The sequence below is a fragment of the Sturnus vulgaris genome, chromosome 1 (assembly GCF_052056855.1).
Source record: "Sturnus vulgaris isolate bStuVul1 chromosome 1, bStuVul1.hap1, whole genome shotgun sequence".
NCBI lineage: Eukaryota > Metazoa > Chordata > Aves > Passeriformes > Sturnidae > Sturnus > Sturnus vulgaris.
The window spans coordinates 143,135,603-143,161,188 of record NC_142243.1 but is presented as its reverse complement, the minus strand read 5'-3'; the positions used below and the strand labels follow the sequence as shown (position 1 = coordinate 143,161,188).

Here is a 25,586-nt window from a genome sequence, read left to right as displayed (position 1 = left end):
AGCTGGCTTTTGTGCAGCATCACAAGCAGTCAGCATCAATGTCTTACTGGAGATGGAGAGGTGGTTTCTTGTGAACAGAGTGGACTTTCTACAACAAAATAAATTAGCAACCTACACTAAAATTCATGCTTTTTTTAGGTAAAATTAAGTCCTCTGAAGTTCAGAACTGCCAGAGATTTGCTTATCTGGTCAATCTGAATTCAGCCAGGTAGTTTTGTGCCCTGCTACAGTCTTCAGTTGCCTTCTTCATGGACTCTTTCCTCCTTTGGGTCCTGATTCACATGAAGTTAGATCTGGTTACAAAATCAACACTTTAAAATAAGGAAGTACCAAACCTGAGGTTTCCCAAGAATCCTTCATTTTGTAATGTTGCATGCCTGCCATTCCCCAGTTAGTCATGGCCAGACTGAACACAAAGTGTCATAGTGTATAAAATCTCACATTGAATCCAATAACCTGAAAGGATCAATGATGTGTGTGGACTGTGACTACCAATACAGTATTGGTGCACTTAATGGATCAGTCATCTATTCATATGTACCTGTCACTTTTCAAGAACCTAAATCAAAGGCAAGTATAAGCTCTAAGCCATGGAAAGGAGAAAAGCAAATAATAGGTGTGCTGTAAGCAGAAAAGGAGCCTTTGTACTGAAGAGTAGAGCAGAATTCTAGGAAAACTGACAGATACTTTAAAATCAATAGAAAGATAACCCATCCAGCCTCCAAATCAAATTATGAAAAAGCTTTAAATACAGCTTCAGACATAAAGAAGACTAAGTGTTATAGGCACTTCTTTATTTTGAATCTTGGACCAGGCTTCTGAGCTGAGGCTTAGCAAACCTACTCCTTGATTTTGGCTTTCATAGAAAGTCAAGGTTGGAAGTGACCTTGAAGATCATCCAGTCCAACTGTGAACCCAGCACTGCCACTGTAACCCCTAAACCCTAAATCACATCACCCAGTGCCAGATTCAGACACCTCTTAAACAACTCCAGGGTGTCATTTCTCACTGGCTTGCTGCCTAACACAAGCAGATCCAGGCATTTAGTGTTTTGCTTAGTTTCCAAGTAGGTATTCATGGCAAATTTTCCCTTTCCTATGATTTTTGTGGACATCTACTCCTAAGGCCGATTTAATAATAACAATATATTATGATTTTCAGCTCCAATTAATTTTCCTTTTTCACAAAAAATCTTTTTCTGATGTTTTGCATTTTGTGGTGCCAGTGGAGGTGAAAAGACACAGTTGAACTGTTAAGACAAGTATCCATCCACACAATTTGGTTGAACTGTTGAGAGAGCCCTTCTCAGATGGCTTTTCTTCATTGTAACATACTGACTAAATATGACAAAGTTTTCTGTATCAGTAGTGCTTTGCTGGGTCTGAGTGTGTGGAAACTTTCTCAGTGAAAGCTTTTCAAGGTAAGTGCCCAAAGGCATATGAGCTCCAGTTGTTTGTAACTATAAACTAATAGTTAAAAGTGACTTGAGTTTCAAAAGATTTTACTGTAAAACATTTTCTTGTCTCAAGCAGCATGGCACTTGACAAAGATTTCAGGCCAAAGAACCATTTTGATATATTTGAATTTTAAAGAAACAGCTTAGTAACTCCATGGGGAAAATTGTTAGGAAGGTTGGTTTGGTTTGGTTTTCTGGATGTTGGTTTGGTTTTTTTTTGTTTTTGTTCACAAGATTATCCTCATCTGCTTTACTTGTTTCAACAAAATAAGTGCACCACTCTGTTGTTTTGGGAATACATCCACTCCTGGGACTTGGTGCAGAATATGTGAAAAAGATGTGACTTTATCCAGATTCTTCCCTTATTCTTCAAAGCAATTCTTACAAATTATGTCTTTAATCCTTTCAGCAGGCATGCGTGGTACAAGATGAAAGAAGAGAGAAGGAATTCTGGATTAGAGTTCTAGCCTCAGAAGAAGAATCAGTTATCTACAGAAACATCATTCAGTTTCTCTCCATAGCACAGTAAACTTCTTTCAATAACTGTAATATATACTAATTTTTCCTATTGTATGTATGCAAGATAAATATTATGAGCAGTTAGAAGGAAGATGCATAAAACTCTCTGCATTATCAAACCTTCAAAAGGTAGGAGACAAACCTCTTTTAATAGGTTGTTTCTTACAGTTAAGATGAACAAGAGCAGAGGTAAAATGCACACCTGAAATTAATTATGTGTTTTAGATGTCACTATTTTCTGTATTAAGATTGTGAGCTATGTCCTTTCTTCTACATGCTTTCTTCTATGTCCTTTCTTCTAGGCAAACGTGGCTTTTCCTTGAATGAATGAAAGTCATATTTATGGTGTCTATTTATTTGTTTATTAATTGTTTTAAACAACTATTAATTACTCTGATCCCTGTGCTTGCTTATTAAGAATGTAAACAAAGTTCTGGAATTCAACAGAATTCCTCAGATGCTTAAACCATAGTATTTTGCATCCATTTCAGAATCAAGTTCTTTGTCATTTTCCTTGTATCCTGCTCTAATACAGTAATTTTTGACACTTGAATTCAGCTTCCTTTACCAGAGAATTTGTGTGAGTATATACATGTCATGAGAATATGTTTTTATTGCAATGATAAATCCACAAAAGAGGAGTTTGTAATGGAAACACTGACTAATTTTTAAATAACTACAGAACCAGAAGGCTAGGCAACACTTAAAAAACACAAGGGCATATTTTAAAATTAGACCTACCATTCTTACCTTTATAAGAGGAAATGGAAAGAAACCTTCAATCTGGAGGCAAAGCCAGCAACACCGACTCTATTGCAGTGGGCACAAACTCAATCCAAGACCTTACATATCCTCAGTTTTCCTAAGATCTTACTGCCTACCTGGTATCAGACAGCCAGAGGAATCCTGGAAATAAAACAAATGTCACAGGAAGTGGCACCGTGATTCAGAAGATGACATTCTTAACCCTGAGTCACTCGTGCCCTGCTGGGGTACTCTCCTGCAGGTGAATCCCAGCACTAAGGTTCTGAGTCCTGACCACTTCAGGCTGTAAAATACTGGATGACACTTGTCACAAGAATAGCAGCCTTTATCCCGGCTTTGGGCTGTATTACAGACTCGGTAATTACCTTAAAGTTCTGGTTACTTTAATTGCCTATATTTTTTTCATCTGTATTTCCTTCCCTTTGGTCTGTGCCAAGTTGCTGGCATTGCCATAACAGTTGCTGTGTTTCTAAGGGTGTCTGGCTTTGCTTAATGCTCAAGGGGACCTGGCTGGATTTCATTAATTGCTGAGTTGCTGCTTCTGTTGTGCCTTTTTAGCCCTTGACACCATTGAAACAAAAGCTGAGCTGCCTTTCCTGTTTGGAAGTGCCCAGCCTACTGGAGCTCATATGCAAGAAAGAACAGTGCTATCCTGAGGAAGATTGGAAATCTGTGCTATGCCAGTAAATAATCTTGACATAGCATCACAAACACCAAAAAGCACAAAGTACAATAGGCAGAAGAGGCCATTCCCACACAGAAGACATAATGGACTTAAGTACCTCTTATATTTTATTTCTAGTGCGTATCTTAACACTAAGATGAAATTGTCAGTCACATATATCTACATCAGGAACACTTTAGCACAAAGTGATAAAGAATGAGCAATCACTCTACTTTTGCAGGTTATTTCTAAAATAAGCAAGGTCTTTCTTACAGTTATGGAACAATAAGCATTGAAATTAATGTTAAAGATCAAAGTTGGCTAAGTAACAGAACTACAAATAAAACTATGTCTCCTAAACTTTAGTTGAATTGTTATCTAGAATGCCAATTATTATAACTGATTTGATTTCTTTTTGGTAGAAACTACTTGATCAAATGCAAACATTAGAATGAGTCTGAGGCTCAGAAAGCACACACCAAATATCTGGGTTCAGAAGGTTTTTATGGTGGCTTATAATAGAAATGGTGATAAAACTTTAGCCATTGCCTTGCTATCAAATGCCTCTGTAATTCCAAATAACATGCTTGATGTTATCTGCCAGCTCAGCTGATTGTTTTGCATTCATTACGTGAGAAATGCTGGTTCCCTGGTAATTTTAGTAATTGTGATGTCTGCAAGTGAATGCTTTGGCGTCTGTTCTTCTATTCAAAGAATGTAGCAGAAAACACTATTTTACTGATCTTAAGAAACCTGATCTCAGTAGGTCCTGGGTGTTCCTTGACTTGGTTCTGTTGATTTCAAAGGGCTGAGAGTACACAGTGACTCACAAGACACGTCAGCACCTGGCGAAATCATGTCCTAATATATCTATGTGGTGCTTGGTGGTTTCAGTCAACAAAGGGCCACGCAGATATTGCCTTTCATTGTATTTTACATTCCCACCTAAGTGGTTTTGAAAACCTTGAAGTTTTCTTTGAGCACCAGACTCAAGTGTTTGTGAAGCATTAATGTAAAAGTCCTTCAAGTTATCACATTTCTAGACTTTCAGAATGAAAACATGCTAATTGCAAATTTCCTAAAATTCTGATGAAGGAAAATAAGCAGTGTTATAAAGATTGCAACTTAGAGCAAAAGCTCGATGAGTCTTAATGGACCTTTTAATATACATGTTGAGAGTTAGGGGTCTATTTCTAAGCCCTAAACACAATGCATTCAATGCAGAAACTAAAAGAAACACAGTGGATACTGCCATAATCATCAATTATTTCACTCAGTCGTTTAGGAAGCAGCCAGCCTGCCTTTAGCTTTTGCTAAAACTTTCACTGAAATCAACTGACTGTTTAAACACTCAGCATGGCCTTTTGCTTTATTTCCTTGGTTATTTTTGAATATATACAGTCTTCTAGTGCATGTACCTGTGCACTTCTATATGTCCTTTTAACACCTTAATCTGAACTGGTTTTACAGTGTCCTTTAGCAACTATAGAACACCTGTCGAGTTGCTTGTTTTGTGCAATTACAAAGGAAGCAGACGGAAGATTTTAATACAAGAACTTAAGAAAAGTCTTAAGAATGTCTTAAGAAATGCCAAATTTTAAATTGAAACCTGCGTTTTGGGTATATTTCAGGTATATCTTTTCTGGAGATGGGGCTTGCCATCATTGCAGAGCTGATTTCAGATATCCTTTTATAGTTGACTTTAAACCCAAATCTATGTATCTCTACAATATGCATGATGGATCTTTGAACTTGAGATATTGATCTGCCAGAGAGGTTAATTTAAACTAACTAACACAACTTTTCTCTTATAAACAGGATACAAGCTGCCTCCTCTTCTTTGCTTTCTTAGTCTTTTACTGTCTGTCCAAAACTTCTCTCTTGCACCAAAAAGGCCTCTCAATTCATACAGGAGCATTTCAGACTCACAGTTCAGCTGTTCAAAAACCAAAAGCAAGTGCTGTCCAAGGAAGGGCAACATGTCCAGAGAAAGACAATGAAACTGGTGAAGGGTCTGGAGCAGAAATCTGAGGAGGAGCGACTGAGGGAGCTGGGGGTGTTTAGCCTGGAGAAAAGGAGGCTCAAGGGAGACCTTTTAGCTCTCCAGAACTCTCTAAAAGGAGGCTGTAGCCAGGTGGGGATCGATCCCTTCTCCAAAGCAGTAAGTGACGGGACAAGAGAAAATGGCCTCAAGTGGCCACTCAGGGGGTTTACATTGGATATTCGGGAAAATTTCTTCACTGAAAGGGCATTTGAATGGACTCGGGAAGTGGTGAAATCACCATTTCCTCACGGAAGTGTTCAAAAGGTGTGTGGATGTGGCACCTGGGTATGGGGTTTAGCAATGGACACGGTGGGTTGTGTTAACAACTGGACTCCATGATTTTAGAGAGCATTTCCAGCCTTAACAATCCTGTGGTTCTGTTGCAGCCCCAAAGGACCTCACAACACACACAAGTGACTTCAGTCCAACCTAAGAAGTTTAGGTGTACTTCACAGTGTGGCCACCTCTATCTGCATGAGGCTAAATTGAGCTTAGATAACAGAACACTGAAGTAAGTTGTTCTCTCATATTCTTCAAATCCTTACAGAATGTCAGTCAGACTTACATCCTTCCATGCTTCTCAGCAGACCTCAGCTCATTTTCTGTATTAATTTGTGCTGGGTAAAAATTCAGTTTTTCAAAACCAACGTCCAAGTGAGGAAGGGATACAGGAAGATATGTATGCCAGGGCCTCTTCTACAGGTTCCATACTAAACAGTTGCTAAATGAAAAGGCTATTTGCTGTGCTATAAAATAAAGTCATCTTTCTGCAGACCTACAGCCCACCGGAACAAGGGGACAGGATGGAGTGTGCCTTTTCCAGTATTCCCCACCCACTGACCCAGAGCATGAAACCCACAGAGTTCTTGGAACTGCAAACAGTGTTTGAATTCAGACTAAAACTGGAAAACAGAAACTGGCCTCTTTTTTTTCTTCTTCTTTTTTTTTTTTTTTGAGTCACATCAGTCAATGCTATTTACAAAATCGGTTTATGGAGACCACAGGTGGACACTCTGACTCATTACACATGAATACTAAATATATCCAAGACAATCTTGGAAAATCCCATAAAGAAAGAGGGAATAGCCGTCTGATTTTTATATTTGTAAAGTTGGGGTTTGGATGCCAGTAATGGAAATTACATTGTTTTCACAAAAAGCAGGTGAAGGACAGTAAGGGACTGAATAATTGCCAGGATGCATGTGGCTGGAAGGAGAAGGCAGCTCGAAGCTGGACACGGAGGGAGGTTTGTCATGCTGCCGTAGGTTGCTGTTTGCACTTGTGGCAGGCTGTGGTGAGGTTAGCAATGCATTCCACAATTGTTGGGAGTTAAGAAAATGTTATGTCCCTTAGCCAGGGTGAAAAGCACACCTGCCCAGGAAGCCAGCACAAAATTCACTACTGTCTCAGCCCTACTTCATTGCTACATGGAGAATTTGAATAGTACTTACAGCCTCATATCCTGCCACACATTTTAGTCTCTCTGATCTTGAAAACCAGGGAGGTCCAAGCTCTGTAATATATACAGGAGAGCAGATAATGGAACCCTTTATGTTTGTCATAATGGAATTCTGTTTTGATGGATGTTTCAGTGCCAAGCCTTTCCTTATTCTCACTGCTGAAGGAGAGCTATTGCTGGACTCCCTGGAGTCCCTTACTCAGCCCTGGGAAATGTAAGAGTGAAACTGAAATAAGCCATATCAGTTCCAGCATGAAGGCTTGTTTTATATTGAGAAACAACAGACTCTGTTAAGAGAAACAGGAAGGAAGGAGTTAGTGATTTCAATCTCTACCCTTTCCTGAATGACCAGAAAACTGAATAAACTTGATATCAAAAAGCAAATTTTTACTTGTAGGTCACCCAAACCTGTATGCTATTTCTCATTGCCAAAATCGCAAGTAACATTCTATCTTGGCAGTTCAAAACAGTTCCTCACTACTCCCCACTTCGAAACATTCCCAAGAACTAGAAAGAATTCTGCCACTGCTGTCTTGTTGGAAATAGCAATGTGGTACTGTGAATATAGGCACTATAGAAACTATTGATGCAAAGTCAAATGAAGAGTTACAATTGTTCTGGTCAAAGCTGTATAGCAGAAGCAGTATCACATTTTTGTGAAGGAGTTTGTATCAAGTGGTTCGTCAGCTGAGCTGATATAATGGGGACTTACTTGACTAAGATCTGCTAATTTAGCTTGGCTTGCTGATACTTTAGCAAAACAAATACAGCTTCAAAAAAGTCACTCTTTTGGTAACTTGAATGACTGAAGTTGTGGAGCTGGACATAGAAATACCCAGCCAGTCTATCTTCTTGGCTTGCTGCAGTCAGTTCTCTAATGAGCTCTCCATTTGTTCTGTGTGTGTCTCTCTAATGCTCCTTTCAGCCTGCTGCTAAAGTGCCTCTAATGGCAATTTCTGTTTATTTCACTGCTTTCAAAGGAGTTGATTCTTCAGCATATTACACCCATTTCCATCCATTCACCTTTAATACTACCTACTTCAGTAGGCTTAAACCAAAATAAAATATTGCTTTAAATTTCAGGATGTTGTTGTTGTCTGTTGAATTTAACTCATCACCAGTACAGAAGACACAAACAGCACAGCACAAACGGAAAAGTTTATTGCAAAAACAGAGGAATGGCAAAGGAGTATCCATATTTTTCCCCTGTGGAAGAATGAGTGTCTTTGTTTCAACTTTAGGTTCAGCAATTTCTACCAACTTACTGTCTGCAAATCTTGGTTCTGCGTTGATCATCATAGTCATATGAAATTATTTAAAAAGGTTTTTTGTTTCAAAGGTCACATGAAATCATTTAATAAAAACTTAAAAGTGAATTTGCCAGCTCATCTCTCATTGAAACACACTTTTGGCTTAAAAGAACCTGCTGAGTTTTAAGAATGAGCAGGACTGGGCATTTTCCCAATAATAAGATGGCAATAACAGGAAGGAATGCTTGGCTATGTTATATAGTAAGGGAACAATGCTTCCATGAATTTTATGTGTTTATATTCATAGACACTTCATGGTTACTTAGTTCTGTGGATTTTTTGAAATTACCTAGTGCAGGAAAATCACATAGGTGGTCTGCAGCCATCACTAAGACTTTGGTAAGTACCCCCAACAAAAAGTAAAAGGAAATGTAAGTCTTTTTGAGGGGACGAGGTGGAAAGGAAACTTTTTGAGGGTAAAGAATAATTTTATGAGCCTAACTATGTTTCATTTAAAGCTTTGCAATGGCTCTTCACTTCAATCCAGTTTCACTCAGTGTGCACTTTGGTCTCTCTTACAAAGAAGCAGCACTACTGAAGATTCCCTCTTTTTCCTGAAGTAAAAGGTCAAAAGACAACAAAAGCTTAAGTGTGTTGATACTGAATACCTGAAATCTAATCCCTGCCTCAGAAGCAGAGACCACACACTGCTGAGCTACCAGCTCCAGGTCTGCTCATTGCTGTCTCTCGGAACTCATGGACCTCAAATTTAAGTTAGAGTGTCCTGATTTCAGTGAGAAAGACTAGTGTATTCCTCATTCCCAACTTGATGGTTAGGCTCTGTCCTGTGAAGAAAAAGCTGTGGACTTGACTTGGACTCTGCCACCTTGAAGGTCCATATGTCAGCTCTCCTACATGAGCAAGTACCATAACATTGAAGTTACTCTTGCCTCTTCCCACCATCTTTAGACGAAGGTGGCTGTGGCTCAGACCTCAGTGCATCCTACTTTGTTGTGAGTACATTCAATTGATCAAGCAATTTATGGTTGCATTTTCCTTTTGTATGAATCCCAAACAGCCCTAGGATGGAGAATGGCTTCTGAATGCTGAGCTCAGACAAAGAGGCTTGTGATCAGAAGTAGTAACTGAATGTGCTGATCCAGTCACAGGTGCGTATTTGGATTAGATGCAGTTTTCTGCATCATTTGGAGTCAAAATCATCCATTTAATTGCATTTCAGGGGTCTTTTTCATTGAGAAGGACGTTTGTCAATGAATAAGTGACTTGTTGTATCACAGAATCACAGAATATGCTCTATTTGAAGGGACCCATCAGGATCATCGAGTCCAGCTCCTGGCCCTGCACAGGACACCCCAAGACTCGCACCATATGCCCGAGAGTGTTGTCCAAGCACTTCTTGAACTCTGGCAGGCTTGGTGCTGTGACCACTTCCCTGGGGACCTGTTCCAGTGTTCAAACACCCCCAGGGTGAGGAACCTTTCCCTGATACTCAACATAAACGTCCCCTGACTCAACTTCAGGCCATTTCCTCGGGTCCTGCCACTGGTCATGAGTGAAGAGATCTGTACCTGCCCCTCCACTTCCCATCCTGAAATATCCATTCACCTTCTTTAGCTATTAAAACACAAAATTATTTACAAGACTTCTGAGGCACAGAATTCATCAGAGTGAATTAGAATGTTCTGTATTTCAATGAAAAAGGGATGAGGCCTTTCAAGAAAAAATCTAACGTGTTCTTGTCTTAAAGGAAATTGCTCTTTCACTGCTCTGGCTGCTCTGCATCCTTCAAAGACCACACTGTTTCAGCTAAATGATTGAAAAAATAGATTTTTTACCAGACTTGGACTCTCAAATTTGTTTTAAACAAAGTTGAGACACCACAAAACTTCAATTCAGTATGAGTTATTCTTTGTGCTGCTTCCACTGAGGAAAAATGCATAAAGTATTTCCTGTGCTGAACACAAAAATTCTTCTAACTCTTGTTGCAAAGGATTTGCGCTCAGTTCAAAGGCTTTGCTTTTTAAACCATAAAATTTTGCTGCTAGACATTGTGTATGTGCTTGCTGTATTTGTATGAGGCAGCAGCTCCTGCTGAGACTGGAATGACATTCTCCTTTTTTTTCTTGTCTCTACTTGGAGCACTAGTCTCAATCCATGGATCAGGGAAAGACATACAGAAAAAAGACATACAAAAAAAAGCAAGGAGAGTGTGTACGTAACTCATAAGCACTAAATTTCCCTTCATTCAAATCCTAGGTCCACTGCTAATGACAAGAAACTAGCACAGCCTAAACTAGCACCTAAGGCCCAGGAAATGAGCTGACCAGATTTCTTGTTCCCTGTTGACCCCCTTAGGCAGCTATTAAATATTGTCGGCGGAAATTCCCAGGGACAGGGCCTGATTCGCTTTTTCTCAGAGTATACTGGTATCTCATAAGTGGAATATAATAGCATAATGTTGCTTGTTCTCACAGAATCTACTGAGTACCAGCTTCTTGAGTGCACTGCACACTGAGCTATTTACTCAGCTTTATCAATTACACTGGTAAGGTTTTTTTTAATCTAATGCAAACCAGTGGGTTTATATGTTTGCATGTGCTATAGTCAGTAATCATTAGCAGCTTACATGTCTCAGCAGTTCCTTTTCTTTTCCTTAAATTTTAAATAAAATGCATGGAAATTTAATACTCTGATTTGTATTCTTCCTTTTACCCACATAATTTCTCAGAGCTGTCAGATCTCATTTGCAAGCCTCCTTTCCTCTGTCACCAGAAAATTACATCAATCTTCCATACCACCTGATGCATCCTCTTGACACTTTATCCAAAGATTAGAGAAAACATGGATAAAGTATGAACTAAAGTGTGAAGAGTTATAACCGTTGGTCCTAGAAACAATGCTTTTTGCAAAACATATTGTCTTTATTATAACTTACAAGGACTGTCTCAAAGTGAAAAGTCTGGGTGTGTGCAGTGATCTCACACATCAGGTATTGCCTCTAAGATATAAACACTGAAGAAGCTTTGGCCATGTGTTGTTTCCCCTGAGTACTGGACAGAACACAAGCATAACAGTGAATCTAAGACCTCATTAGGGTTTTCCTGTAAGAGATGTGTTATGGAGAACACTGGGAAAGACGAGAATGTGCACCTGAGCTAATATCTGCACTGATTTAAAAAAAATAAAATAAAAAAGAGAGAGTGAGAGAAAAGCCAAACTTCTTAAAATAGAGTGGAATGCATTGTTTGTGTTTATTTTTTCTCTCCAGTTCCATAGTTCCATGGAACACAGCTCTAAGTAGTTGATTCACAATTAAGAGTCTTCAGCTGGAATGACTGAAGGTCCCTTGAGTTTCTTTACTGGAAAACCCTGTCAGCAGTCAAAACTTTGCCCAGGAAAGGAAAATTCTGCTGTGATTCAAGTGTGAATTCCGCTGTTAAATGAATTTAAATCCACACCAGTTACTAGCAAAATTTAAACTATTTCTTCAATAATTTTCTTGCAGATAATGAATGCCTGAAGAGAAACTTTTGTTATTATGAAATGTCAGTACCTTAAATACCAAATCCACTGTGGTGTGATGTATCTGTGGTGAATATAGGAAACCAGAAAAAATGGGTCACAATTACCCATCCACTTCTTAGCCGTGGCCATTGGCAAGATCTTGCAATGGCTACAGAGATAGTGCCAACCATTCTTGGAAGAAACACCACCACAGAGGGCAATTAATACAGCTTGTTTATTTTCTGGCAGCCTGCAATACTTATTGGGACACTGAGGGAGAGCCAGAGGCTGCTTTAATCTTCAAGAATTAGCAATAACACACTGTGGCAGAATTTTAGAGATTGGACTAGATCCATGTTTTATTTTGAGAGCTTTATTGCTCTCAAAAAACATTGAGACCACATAGAGGCTCATATTTTCCAGTACAGCCATAAATGCCACTCAGATTCTGACACTGAACATTTTATTTATTTTACTTTATTTTAATTGTATTTCATTTCATATTTTATATTTTATTATTCCTCTTCTGGAGCTACTCCCTCTTTGCTCAAGCCTGCCCCCTGAATTTCCTGTGACTGAAGAACACATTTCCTTCTATCTTCTGCCTCTGACTGGAAGAAACAACCTCAAAAGATGAAGAAACACACCGATGGACTGTTCTTGGTGTTTCTCTCAGGAATGAAGGTTTGATTGCCAGTGGCTTTAGTTTCATTGGAAGAGGCAGCTACAGCCAAATGGGAAGATTAAATTATTTGGGGACACCGAGTTCACCCAAGAGAGGAGGGGTGGAGAAGACAGTATCTTGGCAGATTGAGTCACTTTTGTGTTGGGAGAGCAAGTGTCTGGACCAGGCTGTGCTGGGAGGTACAGACTAACCCAGAAATGACTAAAACAAATGGTCCTTGAAACATGATTTGGAGCAGAGCCTACAGCACATCTGAAGCACACCAGATAAATCCTAGAAATGGTTCGAAAAGACATCAGACTGCAACAAAAGGCTGACTCTTGGTTTAAAGTGCCTAGAAAAGGGTCACTAAAAAAAATGACTGGGTGCTAAGAATGACTGACACTACATGACTTCCTGGAAACTTGGTACCTGATAGTGCCTGTGGGATGGGCAGAGGACATGGCTTACTTACATAAAAGCACTGTGGTGTATTTAAAAGCGTCAGCCATCTTTGAACTTGCTTTCTGACTCCCCAGGAGGCAATTGTTTAGCCAGGGGGAAGATGTTGTTCCAGATGTGCATCTGGGTTTCTCTCAAGGCCTCCCTTATTAGGGTCTTATTAGAAGATTCTCCCCTGCCATTGCAAAGCTGCTCAGAGGATTTAAGCACAGTCATTTTATGGTGGTAGGAGTCTACAGGTGTATTTCCCTGTGTTTCCTCAGCTGTTTGGTGTGAATACCTCCCCCACTTTCTCATACAGAATAGATCCCAAACTCAGTCCTGCACCTTAAGCTCCTTGGAAATTTAAGCATTGCTACTTCCCCTGTACTTAATCAAACATTTCAGACCCATTCTGCACCTACTTGCTTCTTCTTAGACCTGGCAGTTAAGGACCACTAGGGAGGCAAGAAAGTTAGCTCTACTAGGAGATACCTTTTTTTTCCCTCTGTTTCCTGAAAAAAGACCTCTGGCCAGTATTAGGAGAAAGCGATTTTCTGTCTGTAAGCCTTCTTGTTAGTGCTCCCGGCAAAATAAATGGACAGGCTGATGGAAGATCTGGGCAGATCTTCTTTTGAAACCAACATCCCCAGCTCAAGCCCTCTGGCAGACTGTGTGGCCTCCTGAAGTGCCCCAAATACACAACACTTGCCATAAGGTCCAGTAATTTATAGGAGATTTCTGGAATTGCACTCAGAGGAAAAGGCACACATGTTTAGTGGTAGAAAATAGCAATACCTCCTTATGAACGATAAATATAAAGCTCTTGCCTCATGGCTCTGCCAAGAGGTTGTTAATTTGGTTTCCCTTCTACTCATGTAAATACCCAACAAAAAATGCCCTCTAAGCACACGGCTTCATCCCTTCACCTCTGCTAGCACTCTCTCTCTGTGGTGACAGTGGGTGTAATGGGCCTACAGTGTTCAGGACTACTTGGAAAGCCTCTCCCTAAACCTTGCCTGGTTCTTTCCCAAGGCTTTCATAACTTGCAGCTCTTGTTATTTCAGTGTCAGTAAAAGGGGAGTAGAAGTTGAAGAATTTATTCAGGACTGTGGCTGTTCCCCAGAAAGGACCCTGAGAACTCAGTGAAGATTTTCTTCTGGTCTCCAGATAAAATCATTTGTAGCTGACAAAGGTTTTTGCAACCTCTACTTATACAATCCTAGTGACACTGAAGCCATGGCTTTTTACATGACTTTTCCCGGTATTCGAGTCTTCTAACCAGGAGGTATTTCCAGGGTGCAGACTACAGTTCTCTTGCTGATTTTTAACTTTATTTCTTTCTATTCTGTGCTCAATAGTAGAAAATGGCTAATTTTGCTGATGCTTTTTTAGAAGGTCCCTTTCTTCAGACTAAGTCATCCCAGTTCTTTCAGTTATTTGTTTGCACAACACTTAATTCCCCTCTCTTTCACTTGTCCATTTGCTTTTTTTGGGGGGGTAGATAAATAGCTATAAAAATGCTCAAAATAGCCCTTGGGGGATTCTGTATAAAAACCTTGTAATCTCTGTAGTCATCAGCGTCTTTATCCATACTAACAAGGCAAGATGAGGTATGGGTAAAAAAACAACCCCAAGGCACAGCTAATGGAAAACATGTATAAAGCAGAACGTAAATCTCTGTTTTGTAGGTCTGGAGCTGTTTTCACTGCACAGCTATTTCAGTAAGCAGATTTCCATAGAGAAAAGTAGCAATTCTGAAATACAGTGAGAGCATCTCAACCAGGAAAATTTCTTTGCGGAAAGGGTTCTTAAACATTGGAATGGACTGCCCAGGGAGGTGCTGGAGTCACTATCCCTGGAAGTGTTCAAGAAATGATTGGATGTGGCACTCAGTGCCATGGTCTAGTTAACAAAGTGGTGATCAGTCAAAGGCTGAACTCAATAATCTTGGAGGTCATTTCCAACCTAAATGATTCTGTGATTCTTTAATTCTGTCTGGCACTTGATCATGCTCAACAGTAAGGGAAAATTCGGGCTCAGTGGATCCAAAGACAACTACGAGAAAATGCCATTTCCTATTCTTCATGCCTTTTATCTCAGATCTTTCATTCATGTGCAGTAGTAGATGGCTCTGTAGCATGTACCCTTCAGCCCCTTCAGGCGGAGCTCTGTTTACAGTGGAGCAACACACCCAAAATTTTATTGGTCTGTGACAATACAGAGTGAAAATACCTTCTGGAGCAAGATCATTTATTTTCCTTATCACCCTGAGTTATGGTAATGGCTGTCATGCCTGGCTACACCTAATCCGGAAAGCTGGAGAGTCTGTAGTGTTGTCCATAAGCTACTTCTCCAAAGCTTCAGGCTACAGAGCTTGCTTATCATTTGCTTGGATTGCACAGCCTCCTGAAGCTGTTTTCTGTAACATTAGGTTTAGCCACTGGCAAAATATATGTATTTGGCAAGGTATATTTCTGGTTAAGATTCTGAAGATGTATGATGTAATGAATTAAATGCTTTACAATCCTGAATATTTAAAATATGCCATGCTGTATTTAGCATAGCTGTGGAGAGGAAGAAAGAACATTTACCAGCAGACTGGATGAATCAAAATACCAGGGTAGTTTTTGACAAACTTTATTTAACTTGCATCATTGCTTATATGAATTTTCAATGGAGTATGATAAATGCAAAGTGGTCATATTTCAATGTAGCCCTCTATTAGAGAAACATTTATGATTTTAGCCCAGAGTACATGGGTAACAGGAGAGCCTTGTTAGCAAGATGTGTATCTGAATAAGACACAAGCCTCTTACACCATCATATGAATTAAAGAGGATGCAAATATCTGAGTATTTCACTTTGCATCTGTGGATTTGCTACAGGGACATCTCTTTCTGTTTGCCAGCATCAGATCTCTTAGTGAAATGGAAATCTGATGTTTGTGATAGTCCCCAAAGTGGACCTTATCAGATAACTTTGCTAGACACTTATTTCACTTGAATCTTTTCAGAGGAATTGAAAAGGTATGCTTGCTTAGCTGTCTGAATTGTCCTCTTGTGTAAGCATGTACCAAGCAGATATTTACCCTTTTATTTGGTCCATATGGCAATATTAATTGTCATAAGCTTTTCTTTTCCTGTGTTTTTTCTGATGCAATCACTTTGAGAAGAGGCAAATGTATACGTTCAAGTGATTTTTTAGTATGATTTCATGTCTAAGCTGACTCTTGAAGCTCTGAAATCTGCTACAGAGAAATGGAGGTGTAAAAAATACAGTATGTTCTTACCCTAACTTTATTCTTTATTCTGATAATTTTCAAATTGCTTAGCATGACATGCAACACTGAAACAGATATGAGTAACTAGGGAAGCCTGGACTCCGACTTTCTCTAGGACACTCAAGAGAAGTAAAATCCAGTCTGTGCTCAGAGGGATATATCTGGTTGACTGTGGTAGATGTAACAGTTTTCCTCCCTGAGACCAACGGGAAACCAGAATTACTCTGCTGCCACTCACCCTATTACAGCATTATAACCTGACTAAAACCAAAGTAATTTAAAATGTCTTGGTACATTTGGTATCCAAGTAATTTTTGAGTCTTAGTATGGCCAGACCAAAACATCCCAGACCAATTTTGAAAAAATGGGTAAGCCATATTATTCCCAAGGTGAATTTCCCCTTTCAGTGCAGTAACTTCTGAGTTTACCACCCCATGTGGGAATAAAAGTTTATTTTACATTATATTTTCATAACTACACCAAAACTACTAAAAATACCATTGTGGAGACAAAGCCTTTTTTTTTTTAGAAAGTCTCCTTTAAAAAAATCCTTTGAGTAACAACTGTTTGGAAGATCCATCTATTAAATTAAGATATACTTTGTCAATGAGGCTATAAAATGATGATTGAAAGATAGACAGATACCTTTCAGTGAGAACTGATGGAAAAATACTCTAACTCCTAAGAATAACAGAGATTTAACCTTCACAAACTGACAAAGGAAGAAAATTATCTTTCTTGACATTTTCACACCAGTGCTTTCCTGGACTGTTTTGTTACAATTGAACATAACGTATTGGTAGTAATTAGGGGAAATTCTTGTTATGCAGGAGACAAGACTAGATGACCTAATGGTCTATTCTGGCCTATGATTTGTTTAAATACAACTAGTTATTTTATGCCTTTTTTTTCCAATTCCACATAGTTTAGCAGTTAGTCAAGACGGAATCTGGTTATTTCTAGTACAGAAGTGATAGATAAATGTGGGTAATCTTCTTTATTTGAAGATTTCAGTGGTCTGCACATCTTGATGTGGCTTCTTTCATGGTTTTGCACATGAAGGATTCCACAGAATGTGAGATGTGACTGAGCTCATGGTCTGAGGTTATGATATCCAGTTCTCACAAAAAAATACAGAGCTGCTTTGAACAGCCTGCAGGAGTCCTTTTCCAGGGAAATCACCACACAAGGGTTCTTCTTATTTAATGCTGCGCTTTTCACTGTGAATTTCCAACTGGTCATGAAGACAATAAAGGTCATTATCAACTAGGCAAAGAATGTGCATGGAGGGCACAGAAGATCAACACCAGCTCTGATCTTGCGGTTTGTTCAGGAGCTGCCCTGGGATCTGCATGCATTGGGTATGTTGGGTGTGCTGGATGTGTTCCATACTGTTCAATAGCTACCAAGGATGTGTAGGAAGCCTGATTTACTCTCAGACATTTTGTACCTGTTTCTATTCCTTTATGCATTCTTGGGCAATTACTCATTTGGAGAGGAATCTGGAACTGACTTGCTCCTAAACTAGAAAAGTACTTTCTGTACCTCTTGCTCAGTGGCACCCAGGACTATTCCAGCAGGGAAAGCACGGTGTGTGGAACAGTTCATCTGGGGAATGGATGAGCTGAACAAACTCATTGAAGGAAAGCGATACTAAGCTTGCATCACCCTTTTTCCTTGGGCTTCAATACTTCCATGTCTGCAATTAATGGGATGTGTTTTCAGAGCTTTTATAGCATTTTTTGGGGTAGGAGTGATACCTTTTTCAAGTATGCCTTTCAGTGTAATACATAAAAGACAACAGATCAGCATGTAGTGACCTAAAATATTATTTTTGTATTTTTATATATTATGAGATCATATTTATCCGTAAAACCATGAGAGGGCAGCATTCTCTCTATCATCCATATTCTCTTTCTGCTAGAAAATTAAGAGAGACTTTCTTTAACATTCATCTCATAAACCACAGAGAAGTGTTATATATAATTCAGAGCTTGGTTCAATATTCCTTGTAATCAATAGGAATGTTTCCCTTGATTTAAATAGGTGTTGAACTGAGGCTCCAGTTGTTCAAAAGGACATCAGGAAGAACAAACTATATAATTTAAATCATAAGACATCAAAAATAAGCAGCAGGAAAATTATTTCGGTGGTGGTCAACCATGAGAACAAAACAGCAAGAATATCAGTGTGTTCCCCACTTCTTTGTGCCTTTGAATACAGACAAAGATGTCCCTTTGGAAAAACTGGAAAAAAGCTTCTGGACTCAGCACTGAGGTAGCAGAGTGGTATTCTGTGAACTGTATGGCATAAAAGATAAGCTGATGCTCTGTATACACAGACAAGATAAACCACACTTTTTTTCGTGCTGTTTGTAATTAATGAGTGGAACAGCAATTTAGGGTTTCAGGGAGTGATCTTGCAATCAAAATGGGACATATTCAAAATGGACAAGGACCTATGGCCATAAACTAAAACACAAGAAGTTCCACCTCAATATGAGGAAGAACTTGTTTACACTGAGGGTGGCAGAGCACTGGAACAGGCTGCCCAGGGAGGTCATGGAGTTTTCCTCTCTGAAGACACTGAAAACACACCTGGAAGAGCTCCTGTGTCACCTGCTCTAAGTGACTCTGCCTTGGAAGGTTGGACTACATGATCTCCAGTGTTCCCTTCCAACCTGAAGTATTCTGTGATTTCCTCATGTAGGGGTAGAACTAGATGACCTTTAAAAGTCTCTTCTGACACAAACTATTTTATGATTCTGTGATCTTCTGTAAGTGATCACAAAGCATTTGCATCATCTAATGAGGTTTGCTAAGCAAAATTATCTCTCCAGCTCTGGAGTTCATTAATATGGCCAATACCATTAATCGAGACAATAGTTTCAGTGCAAAATGTTACAGCTGTCACATGATCCTTTGAGTAACATCAAAACACTATTGTAACAATAAGCGATTGGGGGTTTTGGAAGCATTAATTTTGCTTTTTTTTGCAAAACTAGAACAGCTTAAGATGGAGAAAGAGGATTTGAAAAAGGAAAGCAGAATTTTTTACTTCTAAATAACTGCTTCAGAAATGTTAGGTCAGAAAAAGCTGCAGTTTTTTAGTCAGATGACTATTTAGACATCTCACAGTGTCAGTCCAATGGAGAGTGGCAAGCTTTAATTAGCATTCTTGCTAGCAGTTTCATCAGAGATGAATACTATTTAATGAACATGGAAACCAAGCTATTCTTTCTATATGGCTTGACATGGTGACCCAACCCCAATCCCCAATGAGTTTATGGTGAAATTGAATTTTCTTACTTGTTTACTTCATCTCCTGCTGGTAAGAGAAATTCCTGTATGTCTCTTACTCACAGCATTTCAGTAATTTCAACACCCCTAAAATGATGCACAAAGTTTTCACTGTCAATACCCTTAGGAAGCATCACAAACTGTGGTTTCACAGGAAAGTCATTGAGACAAATGCAATGGTGGGCAAACGCACACACAACTCCCAAAGTTTGCCCCAAGCAACTATTCTACATGTGAGAAAACAAAGGATCCCAACAGGGGTTGGCAGTAAAACAAAAATGTTATTTGATGTAGAACTATTTTCATATTGGTGTTATTTGATCTGTATCTACTTGCATTTTCTTTCATTGATATGAGCTACTTAAAAAGGTTGCCCATTTTTTTGGAGGGAAAGAAGTTGTGTCTATCTGTGATCTTTAAATAGGACCATCATAAAGAAAAAAGTTCATTTTCTAGTTATGCTTTGAAGACTACTAAAGGTTTTTAGCATTTGTTAACTTCAAGTATTTTCACATAGTTTCCATAAAAAAGAAAAATATTAGGTATTATTAAATTTCCCGTAACTTGTCATATAAAAATGAATTCAATAACAATTGAGCTCTGCCAAGATGGCTGTATATTTTTTTTAGAGAAATAACACAGCTGTTCAGACTAGCCTGCATTTTACATGGGGTTTGAATTAGCACTTTTTCAATGGATCTCAAAAGCATTTTTCTCTGTTGTTCAACTCAATACTGAAGCTCCAGTTCAGGAAGGTACTTCATAGTGTGAGTAATCCTATTCAAAGCAGTGAGCCACTGACACACTTAGAGATGCACATGTACTTACACATCCCAGGAATGAGGCCTTGGCATACAATGAAACCAGCTGGAGTATGGGGCACCCTCTCACAGTTTGAGTCTCACTTCGTCTCAGATGGAGTCGTGCACTTCACCTGCAAGGCAGAAGCAACAATACATTTTGTTGGCATAGGGGACAGTGAGTTACTAAAATTCAACGATAAATGGGACAGTGGCCTAACAAGGTTCAATGGCAAGGTATGTGCTGCACAGGGGACAGTGAGAGGCAAAACTATCAGGCGACCCTCCCCTGAGTTGTGAGGTTCAGAAAGAATCCTCCTGGCATTCTAAACTCCTTCCCAATAGGGATTTTCAGGTGTGGCTGATTCAGGCTTAGTCCTAGACTTGGTGAATGGTTTATGTCTGTACGATCATAGATAAACAATAAAGCCTTTATATGACTTAGTTAAGATTTCAAAGTGTCAGTACTATTATTCCCATTCACCCACTGGGTATCTGGTGTGATAAGGATTCTCTCAGCCTTGAGGAGTAACCTTGAGAGGCATCCCCACTCAAGGGGAGATCCTGGAACACAACTCTGCAGCTATGCAGGAAAGTTCAAGAAATCCTGGGTTGTCCATTAGGTATGGGATAACGTGATTGCTTCATAGTGATATCTGCATACCAGCCAAGTTTTGGCTGGCACATGCTCAACTAGCCCTTGGCTGCTGAGCAAGATTTATAGCCCTTAGCTGTGGTGTTGTTATCGGTCTCTCCAGAGTCCATACAGATGCAGCCATTCTAACCACTACTTATGACTTTTGCTTAAGTAGAAAAAGGGTGAAGGAGCGGCACAGCACCATACACTGGAGTTTTGATTTGATGTTTGAAGTAGTGCCTGACACTCTGCTCTTCATGGGTGGGGTGCCACTGACTCATGCTTGACCTTACCTACACCTTATTTATTTGGGAAACATTCAAGAGGTCACAGTCCCATTGTGATGAATGTAAAACAGGGAAATATGAAATGCAAACATTCAAGACAGGCCCCAAAAGAGATGTCACAACTTGCAAGGAAAGTGAATATGGTAGTAGCAGCAAAAAAAATCATAGCTTTATGCATCTTCCTTTTTGGATAGAAGGTAGAGTATGGTGGGGAATGAGGGGTGAAATAAGGGAAAGATGGCAAGGCTGCTTGAACATAAATGGAGACAAGGGGAGGGAAGAAACAACTCTTCATTGTGGGACAATGAGACTCCACTAAAGAGATTGGCAATTTGGGTTCTGACCTCCCCCATAGTTGAATCAACTTCAGCCACCAGGAGGCAGGGAGAAGGGAGATGGAGAGATAACCATCACTGTCTAGCTGTCATTTGCTGTTGCCAGAGTGTCTGATGAATCTCCTTCACCCTTCTCATCAGCATGTCTGGATTTAATTTGGTTTTCTCTTTTCTGCACAGTGCTGCTGTGGAAGGCCATGGATTTTCACTCATTTTAACAGTCAGCTGATATATTCAACAGGGAGCTTATTTTGCTAAATAAGCTACAAAGCAAAACACCAAGAAGCACATTGCAGTGAAATAAAATACGGACTCTAATTGATGCAGTAGTTTTGAATAAATCTTTCCATTGTCACAGTCAGCATGCTAAATGCCAAGGCCTGTCAGCACCATTTCTTAGTTACCTACCCAAGGTAATCACACAGCTCTTCTCATTGCAGAATCCAGCTGTTAGCAATGCCAGTTTATGAGGCTTTACCCAAAAAGAATTTTTAAAAAGGCAAAAATTAAATGACAGGCTCCATTTTGCAAGATTGTCAGATCCCATCTCTTCTTGCAGAGCCAAAATAACTTGGAGAGCACTGTGGATGTCTGGCTGGGAGTGCATTGGTAAGGTGATGCCCCAGCAGAGAACTGAAGGCAGCTCATTCAAAAGCCTTGCATTGGGCCACCCTACCCTTTTGTGGAGAAATAGCCTTGGGGAAGTAAACATCTGCAAACAGTCCGTGCCACACAAGGTTTATAAACAGATTAATTTATAAATTCGCTGTCTTTAGTTATGGACTTGTGACACTTTTTGTCTGTTTGCAACTTCAAACTCTGCATATAAGCAGGAACAGCAGCCACTTTGTCCTTGGAGTTCCCTGAGTCTATATGAAAGAGAGGTATCCAATGCACATTTAAGACCGAAATTTTACATTAGTCCTTCTGAGTGGTTACCTAAGTATATTTACACTCTGAACATGTAAAGTCATTATATAGGCAGAATGGGAGGAAAAATGAACATCCAATTTATGAGAAATGGGAGGCAGAGGGAGCAGAAAAGGGAAAGCCACTGACTGCAGTTTTCTGCTACTGTGGAACAGACATCACATGGCCCCTGTCATAGAATTAATGGTTTAGGGAAAAAAATGCTCTGATACCAGTCTGGCCCCAAACTCTGTGCTGTGCACTTTGCTGACTTCAGCTGGCATCTCTGAGTGACATGTGAGATTGTAATTAGACTTCTGAAATTAGAAGATAAAGAAAGGCCTTTTTTGGCATTTCGTGCCAAAAAGGTTATAGTAATTTAAGTATTTAGCCTTCCAGACATTACATGTTTTTCAGGAAAAAAAGTGATTTTTCAATTTTGTTCTGTTTTTCACAGGTGGACCTTTCTTGTTCTCCTCTTACACTGAAGAGTCAAAATTTATCCCGGTAAATTTACCTGTAAAATAAATTTAGTTCAAGATTCTGCTGCTGTGAAAAAATCACATTTTATTTATCAAGGGGTATTCAGGCAGGTTCTATAAAAAAGTATTATTGGCCTGAACAACTTTCCCTAAAAACATTTTAGAATTTATTCATGATAGTCTGTAGAGGTTTTTTTCCCAAGCTACTATATAGAAAGGATGAAATTTTGTATTAAATTCTAACAGCTCAAAAATTTTACAAAAAGATAATAATTTTGTATTAAACACTAAAGGACTTTCCTCCATGAGGATATAAGCAAGCTCCACAGGAACTAGTAGTTATGCTGCAGAAGGATTTTTCAGGCTTAGAGAGCTTGGGGGAGGGTATTTGAGTGCATTAGTATTCATTCCACACTTTTGCCTGCTGTTCCACATGCACTATTTTGTGCCTGCATAAACTGCTTTGGATACAGATCAAAATTATTTAAAAGAATTCACAGAAAAAAAAAAAAAACAACCAACCAAACAAAAAAAAACCCAAAACAAAACAAAACAAACAAAAAAAAACATCCAGAGCAGCAGTTTCTATATATTTCCATATTGCCTTCATTTTCATTGCCATTTACTGTTAGCCTTTTTATAACAATATGAAAAAAGATGGCAGAAGCAGAGAAGGGAAAGGCTTTGTCTGATAAGAAAGGCTTTTACATTTTAGGGAGAAGTTCTCACAACAAATCAGAATGCTGTTAGCTTTCCTTGTGCAGTCAGCATCAACAATTCAAGGCAGCAGCACTGAATTCTTTAACTGAAAGGTTGGATTAAAGTTGTTATTATTATTACTATTCTTTCTTGTTTGCAAAATCTGTTTGTACATAGGAAAAAGTATATTGATCTCTTCTGTGTTAATACTTTTTAACAGGGTGAACACTCACTTCCTCTCATTTTATTTTCTGCTTCTCAAGCCTCCTGAGTCATAAGCCAGTCCAAGAGCAGACTGCCAAGGAGCCATGCTTCCATCTCCTGGAGTTGAACTCACAGCTGCAGGAACACTTACTGGGAAATTTCACTAAAGATCAAGTGGGCACCATCACCTGCAATACATGGATTTATCAAGCAAGTTCTGCTTTACTCCTGCGCAAAACCAGGCTTCCTACTAAAAGCTTGGGAGGAACCTTTAATTTCTTGTTCAGTGAAAGAAGTCTGGTTCATGGCCCATCACCACTGATTCTAGGCTCCTTCAATATTTGTCCTAGTAGTGATATTCTTGAATCCTGATTGAAAAGGAGCATGGCAATGAGCAAACTTGTCTTACAATACAAAGTTGTATTGCCTAGTCTGAGAGCAGGCCAGAAGAAGAATCTCTGGAGCTCTAGAAACATGGGAGTGTATGGAGATCAACAACAACAACAACAACAACAACAAGTAGAAGCTAGAAAGTTAAGGGTAAGCTTCAAAAGCAAAATCCCACTAGGAGAGGACAAGCTTAGAAGAAAGCTGAGAAGGAAGTTTATATATTTTTGGAGGGATGAATAAAGGTGGATTCAGGGAAGAGGTGCATCTTACACACACACACACAACGCACAGAGAAGTCCAGTGTTTAAAATTCACATTGCAGGACACAGTGAACTCCCAGTGCCAACTGAGGCACAGTATGGTAGATGCAAAATTTTTAAATAAGCGTGTTCCCTCGTGGACAATAATCACTGACTCTGGGCAATCTCTTTAAAAGTCCTGGTCCCTGCTGGGTGAAGCCCTGGAATCTGTGCTGTTGCTCTCCCTGCTGCATTTATGGTGATGAAAAATAAATATGCATGAAGCTAATAGTTAGTTTGGCTTCCACAAAAGCTTAATTTAGCTCACTTCTCAGTGCTGAATAAGAGAAATTAAAACCAATAATTAATAGTTCTTTCAATACAGTGAGTAAAGAGCAGCATGTGATAAAAATGCTAAATCTGGGGAAACTTCAGAGCTGGAAGATAAAGACTGTGCAATGCATTCCACATTTCTGAGGAGGTACCACATACTTTGCAGGGCACTGATGGAGTAAACAAAAGAAAATGTCTGGTCAGAAGAAACAAAGGAATGCACTGCAGCATCCAGGAAGGATGTAGCACAGTCCACACCAGCTGGAATGCCTCTCCTGAGGAGCCTGAAATTCCTTCCATCTCCTCCCCTCTCCTGTTTTTGGTTTTCAACCTTCTCTGCCAAAAAAAGGACAAAAGCTTTATTATGTTTGAAGTCCGGCCACAAACAAAATTACCTAAAAGGTGCTTCAGAGCATTTGGTACATGAGCATATGCTATTTCTGCAGGGACATGGCAAACTTTCCCAGTGACTTTTGCCATCATCCACAAATTGCATATTCCTTCTGTGTTACTTCACAAAGGTTCCTCCTTTTTTTCTTGGCTTGCACCACTGCACTCACTTCCTTTGAAGCCAGAAGCTGCAGAGCTGACATTGTACAAGGAATTTCAAATAAATTCTAATGGCAGTTTGGGGAGGAAATATTGGGTGCTCATTATTGATTTTGTTACTTTATTGTGATTGTTTCTGTGTATAGTTGTAAATGGGGGGGGTTTTGTGGGTGTGCTGCGCAACCTGACTGAGGAAGGCAGCATACATAAGAAATTTCAGAATGTTTTTAAAAGTACAGCAAGTAGAAGGCAGACAAGTACATACATTTTTTGTAATATGTATATACACATATATTACACATATACTGCATACACTTATGCCTGCCCATCAAACGTTCATTGCTCCCAGACAG

General features: G+C 39.3%; 1 long non-coding RNA gene across 2 annotated transcripts in view; it reads left to right on the top strand.

Moving 5' to 3' along the window:
* The window catches only part of LOC148225566 (uncharacterized), a 72,648-nt gene extending 47,324 nt beyond the window's left edge, over positions 1 to 25,324 (top strand). The window contains exons 3-8 of one of the 2 annotated variants that reach the window (XR_015808394.1): positions 1,866 to 5,959; positions 9,236 to 9,645; positions 10,653 to 10,723; positions 12,215 to 12,366; positions 22,795 to 22,844; positions 23,782 to 25,324. This is a non-coding gene — a long non-coding RNA (uncharacterized LOC148225566). Of the gene's footprint in view, positions 1 to 1,865; positions 5,960 to 9,235; positions 12,367 to 22,794; positions 22,845 to 23,781 lie in introns of both variants that reach the window. The other variant, XR_015808392.1, reaches the window with a different exon arrangement.
* The last annotated feature ends 262 nt before the right edge of the window (positions 25,325 to 25,586 follow it).